The sequence below is a fragment of the Haliotis cracherodii genome, unplaced genomic scaffold, assembly GCF_022045235.1.
Source record: "Haliotis cracherodii isolate W230 unplaced genomic scaffold, xgHalCrac1.p SCAF_1, whole genome shotgun sequence".
Taxonomy (NCBI): Eukaryota; Metazoa; Mollusca; class Gastropoda; order Lepetellida; family Haliotidae; genus Haliotis; species Haliotis cracherodii.
This window is the reverse complement of record NW_027266264.1, coordinates 2264104-2270767: the sequence shown is the minus strand read 5'-3', so window position 1 is coordinate 2270767 and position 6664 is coordinate 2264104. Positions and strand designations below refer to the sequence as shown.

Genomic DNA, 6664 nt, shown 5'->3' with positions numbered 1-6664 from the left:
CAGTAAGTATCTATCTTTCAATCTATCTATATCAGTAAGTATCTATCTATCAACCTATCTACATCAGTAAGTATCTTCATGTATCTATCAATCTATCTATATCAGTAAGTATCTTCATGTATCTATCAATCTATCTATATCAGTAAGTATCGATCTATCCATCTATAGCAATACCTATATATATTTTTGCATCAGTATCTATCTACGTATATATCATTATCTATCTATCTATCTATCTATCTATCTATCTATAGAAAGCCATGTCTTTATATAAGTATATATCTACATCGGTAAGTATCTATATCTATCTACCTACAATCCTTCAATTTGACTATATATATCAATACGTACATGTATACATCTTTTCATATCAGTATCTCTATCTATATCAGTATCTATCTACCTACCATACTATTTAATATCTTTAGCAATATCTATCTATCTATCTATCTATCTATCTATCTATCTATCTCACAGCTATTAGCCCCTGTCTATCTTCCCTTCTGTTGATCTGTACGTGTAACTATCAAGCTGTATGTCTTCATATCGCTTTATCTTTCTGTACCCCAAATCCACTCCCCGCCTCAGTTAATGACCACAATTAACATCTAATTAATAATTCATACAATAAAATACTTCATTATCAATTCAGAACACGTTCATGCATGTATAACATGACATATAGATCGTACTAGTTAGTCACTGCGGTACTTGTTGCAAATTAAACCGACCTTTTACAGAGTTACCCCCCCTGCATTTCTACCAACCTTCTAACAAGAGTGCGGAGCTCATCGAATCTCGACAGCAGCGAAACTACAATAGCTGAGAGTGAAAGCGCCCCTCGCGTAGTTCTCCTAGCGATCGCCAGCCTCTGGCTGCTCACCAAGCGACGAAGGACGCGGGAAGTTCGCACACAAGAAATAGATATTCCAAACTTGTCAGCCCCGTAATGAACCGGTAACAGCTGCGAAGACGGTGGTATGGGGCGGGCTGTGGTAGTTGTGTATCCATCACAATGAAAGGGAGAGAGACACGCTAAACAGATATTGGCTTATATTGGTGTTTCTCCACGCTTGACCTGGGGAAAAAAGGAGGCGGTCTTTCTTTGAGTTGTGTGTGTGTCCTGTGTGAGATGTGAGGAGAGCGAGAATTGCAAGGGAGTAGCACGGGAGTCAGCTGACGGTGGGAGTCACTGCGTGAGTGGCTAACGCTTGTTCTGGTGATTGGCGGAGCCCCATGCATGTGCTGTGTACGACCGACTCAGTGTTCTAGACTCCGAGTAAAGGATATACACTATTGGACTTAACATCAACAGGTGGGTTAGTACATGTTCTTTTGCCAACCTGCAATATTCTGTCAGCTTCTCTTTCAGCCGTTTTGTAGACTTTTCAGTACGTTCAAAGTTTAGTCTGGCAAAATACTCGCATGTCTTCTCTAGCTGTGTAAAAACCATTACGTGAAATTAAATATAGATATATTAAGTTTGTGCCGGGACGACTATGCCAACTCAATATGTTATGAATGTGTTTGTGATTTGAACGGTTATCTGCTGTGGAATTGGTAATAGAAGTCTATAGGTTGATCTACAGATATCGTTTTGATATACCTTGAACTGATTATAGAGTTACATTACATTATATGTGATTCGTATGTATCATGTTTCGAAAAGTCATGTAAGTAATTCCGTGATATCAACCACAACGCGAGCGTTTTGTTGTGTTGTACACACATAGCCTCTGACAACTTTATCAAGCCGATCCCCGAGCGGCACCCACGTGTCAAGGCGCACTTCACGCGGTGTGATTAATACCGATATCGTTCCGTTCCTTTGTTCCCCCGGTATTGTAGACATTTATCAAAACAGATTTTACAAACGGGCGCACCCTTGACGCCAGCAACGAGACACATTTATGAGTTCTTTTCACGTATAATTTCGCACAATGTACACGTTGATACACTTTCAGACAAATTGATCGTGAATGTGTAACTGTTCAATGCTTTTAATTCTTAGCTAGCCTCTATTGTCAGTCACAAGCTGGTATGATATGTCGTAAGGTGGTAGCAAACGTTGTATGAATGTGGGTACATTCCACGAGACAGGCGAACAGAGAGGCTGTCAACCCCGGACTGCCGCATTCACTCCCCGACGATTATAAGTATTAGTTATGCTGCTTGTCCTCGTTACATCGATCATATCCTTTAAGTGAAAGATTTGTTGACAGTTTTGACATTTCCTGATTCTCGGGGAACGACGCAATTCAATTTAGTACTACCTTGAGGTTTAAACAAGCTTATCTAAAGTTGATGTTTTACACGTTTAGACTTAACGTTCAAAATTGGAAATGTGTTCACTGTTGGGTGTGTAGCAATTATTGTAAGATGGGACTATTAGGACGAGGGGCGAGGGGACGTGCTTATTGGACCTGCTGCAGGTACAGCCCCTGAAAAGTAGCTTATGTTTGAAGCCATTTGCTGTTCTAATGTTACACACTTACATTTCAAACGTCTATGAGGTGAGAGTAGAATTCAATTAGAAAAATGGATTGATTAAACTGACATTCGTGGCAGTTTCCCTTCACTCTTCACGCACCACCAAACACTCGCGATGCAAAGTTCAAAATTATTGATTGATTGAATTATGGCGGTTCAACATTTGGAGATAATATCAGGAGACTGGAGAGTACTTAAACTGTCCAGTTTGTGGGTTACAGAATAAAACAGCACTGTTACGGTGGCACATTCTGGCCAATAAAAGAATATAATGCAAACAAATACGTTTTTCGAACACTTTGGAGTCATTTCCAGACGTTGACAGGGTAATGAACCCTGCTTACAAAGGACATAGATGCGACCTTTGTGCCATATAAAATAAAATTAGCTGATGGACAGAATTACAATTAACGGAGCCAAGGATGAGATAATGGCGTTAGAATTATCGGTAATATCCCCGGGGTTGATCACGGGAGACATGGGGATGGTGGAAGGAAAGCCAACTGTTTCTACATTAGTTTGATCCCGGAAGACAGTACTGTCTAACTTAAATGTCATTCAGGTTCTTCGTGAATACAAAAAGTGGATGGTCCTAGCGGAGGGTGGGCGTGTAGTTTTGTACTTGGAATAGATGTACAATTTTAATTTACGAGCCCAATGCTACATAGCCTCTGTCCGATAACGGGAGAGGGCATGGTGTAGCGATACGGCTCCCTCTCTAATGTCACAAGGTTGATGAATTTGTCTGCATTTGCTACCATCTGCCAAGGCCCTTTGTGATGTATTGACAATACTGAAGAAACAAGTTAAAGGTTAATTGTTTTATATTGAGGTGTGTTGATACAGGTACATATAACCACGGCATTTACCACGGCACAAGACTATGATTGATTAAATCTAACGTTGAAATGATCCAGTCAGCCATGTAAGAGACATTAAGAAAGTAGTAATGAGGAAAAATAATCAAACTGAAGCTATTCTTGTTCCCAATATCTATTACACCATGTTCGCCAACTGATCAGCGGAACTGTCACATGGCTATTGCTATATGGAATAATCTAAATATAGGACGTATAGCGCCCATTACCATCCACTATAACCGAGGCAATAATACACGATGTCATTACACAACGAATCATATCTGTGTAATTAATAAGGCTGCAATGTAACGGCATGTCTGCATTCACAACTACCAAAATCGCGACCTAAATCAGACGTATTTTAGCAGTTTATGACCAAATGAAGTTCGGTGTGTTTGCTTGCGTATTGTAGTTAATAGTTGTGAACAGGTTGTACATTTTCAAACGCTGATGGTGCGCCACCGAGGCATTGGTATCATATTCATGTTCAAGGACTGACTCCAGCGGTCCTGTTCACTTGCGGATGACTGATGATTTGTAATCGTAAGACTCTGGGCAAATAGAATATTTTTCACACGAAGTTGTTCAATGTTTATTCTTTATAAAATCTACCATTGCCCTTATTACATATAAATCAGATTTCATTCCATTTATTGATTTATTGCCCTGTACGCTGAATGATGCTAGTAATAAAACTGATTTTGCAAAAGTATTGGAAACGATTTGACTGTAAATGACTGCTCGAAAAATGTGTTAACCGAACGATTCGTTTTACATATTTTGAAATTAATTTGGTGTGAGGAGTAATGTTAAAGTTTCCGGTATAGGAAACGTGACGAAGCTTTAGCTTGGTGTGATGTTTGTTGTACAAGAGGATGTAGGGCCATAGTTTAACACGCTGGTTCTAATTCCCTGGTATTTTTTCACTTTGTCACCGACTGCATGAAGTGTGATGGTTACCCAAAAATAGGCGGCGCTCATTATTGCTCTGAAGTTAATAGAAGATCAGACAGGAGAAGCAACACCGCCGTCTCTGATTTGTTCTGTACAGGCTTGCTGATAACCATGAAAGGAAAGTCCAAGCATCAAGTCATAAACTGCTTCAGCTGTATCATAGAATGCCATCTAGGCGACGTAGTCATTAATTCTTTGTTTTTATTTAGCCGAGCGCCTGTGTGTCTGCAGTCAAATGTACTTGATAGATTTTTCAATATGTAGGACGATCCATGATTTGTATCGTCTACAGACATTATTCGTCTCCTAAACTCCATAAACCTTTCCCTGCCCAGAGAATGTGTTGAATATGGTCTACAGACAGTTAAGTTATCCAAGTCCCGTTACAACTCAGAGAAAGTGTTGTACATGCTAGACAGTAGACACTCCATGTCCCATGAGCCTAACAATTCCTTCCGAGCCAAGGAAAAACTAAAACATCTACCGTCCTCATCCCAATCACTATATGTTCCATGGGCCCAACAAAGTCTTCTGAGCTTGCGGAGAGCCTTGAAGATCTACTGTCTTAATCCCCGTCACGCTATGTCCCATTGACCCTATCAAGTCTTCCGAACCAAGGAAAGACTTGACTATCTATTGTCTTAATCCCCGTCACGGTATGTCCCAATGACCCTATCAAGTCTTCCGAGACTGGGGAAAGCCTTGAATTTTTTCTGTTTTAATTCCCGTTACTAAAATTCCCATGGACCCTATCAAATCTTCCGAACCAAGGACAGCCTAGAATATCTATTGTCTTAATTTCCACCCATCAACATCCATGCAAGAATGTCCGTCCATCCGAAAGACAAGATGTGCCCACTAAAGCCATATAAAGCCTATGGCATGGTGTCACAGCCATGGCTGTTTCGCGATTCAAGCGCAAATATCCCATAATCTCAAATGGTCGGAGATGAAGTAAGGTTTGGCGTTAATGTCCAATATATTGTCTTAAACTTTGGACTTGAAAAGCTTTTAAGACATCAACCAAAATTGGTATTTAAATTATTGGTTCTCAAAGTCACTATTTATCTTCCTCACATAATTCCTTTTCTATTGAGATAAAGTAACTGTGAAAAAAGTGTTCTATTGTTCATGTGTCAGATGCTAGAAGCCAATGTGAAGCCATGTCAGTCCCAAGGAGTATAGTTGTGTCGATCTGACCAATTAACCACGAGGAAGTGTTGTAATGTCTGCAGACAAATACATCCCTTAAAACCCAATCATTCCTTTCGAAGCCAGAGGAGTGCTGTACGGTCTATGGGTTTAGTGCCGGTCTGTCCCTTGAATGCTAAATAAACGCTAACCAATCACCAAGGTGTCATCTTCCAAGATGATATGATGTAACCTCCGTGGACGATTCCCAATGCCGAGAAACAAGTGCATCATTGTATTGTTGATTTGATATATATAATTTATAAAAAATGTGACTACTTCCAAATGAGAAAGAATAGGAATGCCGTCTAAAATGTTACATGACAGTTCATATTTATGTTTTAAAAAGCTAATACAAGGAACCGTTAGACGGTAAATAAGGCCTTCTTAAGAATCTGATTGATGCCACTGCATGGATTCCGAGTGAAAACATGGACAAAATGACGCCCGTATTGTTAGATTCCTTGAGATTTCGTCCGTTATTTTCAACCTCGACGCCAAATGTCTTCTTTTCTTTTGATGGCTAGGTTTTGTTCCTATAATGTAGGATTCTTTTATGTGATTATACGCTCAGTTACACAGGGAAGACGTACTTTACGGTCACAGTTGGAGACCAATATTCACTACTTACAGCTATTTATTTAATCGATGCTGTAAGAGATATCGTCACTCAGCTAGAAGGTTGTTAGACGGGAGTCATTAATACATCTGAAATGACACCGTCAACATAATAGTTCGACCATTTGAATGCCTGCCTGTAATAATTCCTTTATATTTTTTATTATTCTCATCCCATTATTTTTGCGAAATTGTTGTTGATTAATCAATATTACGCACGCCTGTATTCATACGCAAATCATTTTCCAACAGCTCGTGAATCTTATATTTATATCGTTATCTATTCTATAAACAATTCCAGTTTGTTATTGGAATTTGTTTTATTTGAATAACTTCTTAATCTCTTTTATAAAGTGTTTTGATAGAATATAATGGTTACGTGTATATGGCATGGTAACATATTACAAGTATTCACTGATGCTGAATAACTGTAAATAGATGATAACAATCTGTTATCTGCGTTACACTAGGCAATAAACCGTTATCAGCATATTTATCCACCTGAAGGTCAATACATTTGTGGCGCCCTCATAGTCCATGTATTTAAGGGG

At 39.2% G+C, this 6664-nt stretch overlaps 1 protein-coding gene across 4 annotated transcripts in view; it reads left to right on the top strand.

The window, feature by feature from the left end:
- The first annotated feature begins 789 nt into the window (after positions 1–789).
- The window catches only part of LOC139471318 (zwei Ig domain protein zig-8-like), a 122868-nt gene continuing 116993 nt past the window's right edge, over positions 790–6664 (top strand). For 3 of the 4 annotated variants that reach the window (XM_071253629.1, XM_071253647.1, XM_071253637.1), the window contains exon 1: positions 790–1315. The gene's annotated coding sequence lies outside the window, so the exon portion shown is untranslated. Of the gene's footprint in view, positions 1320–6664 lie in introns of all 4 variants that reach the window. The other variant, XM_071253653.1, reaches the window with a different exon arrangement.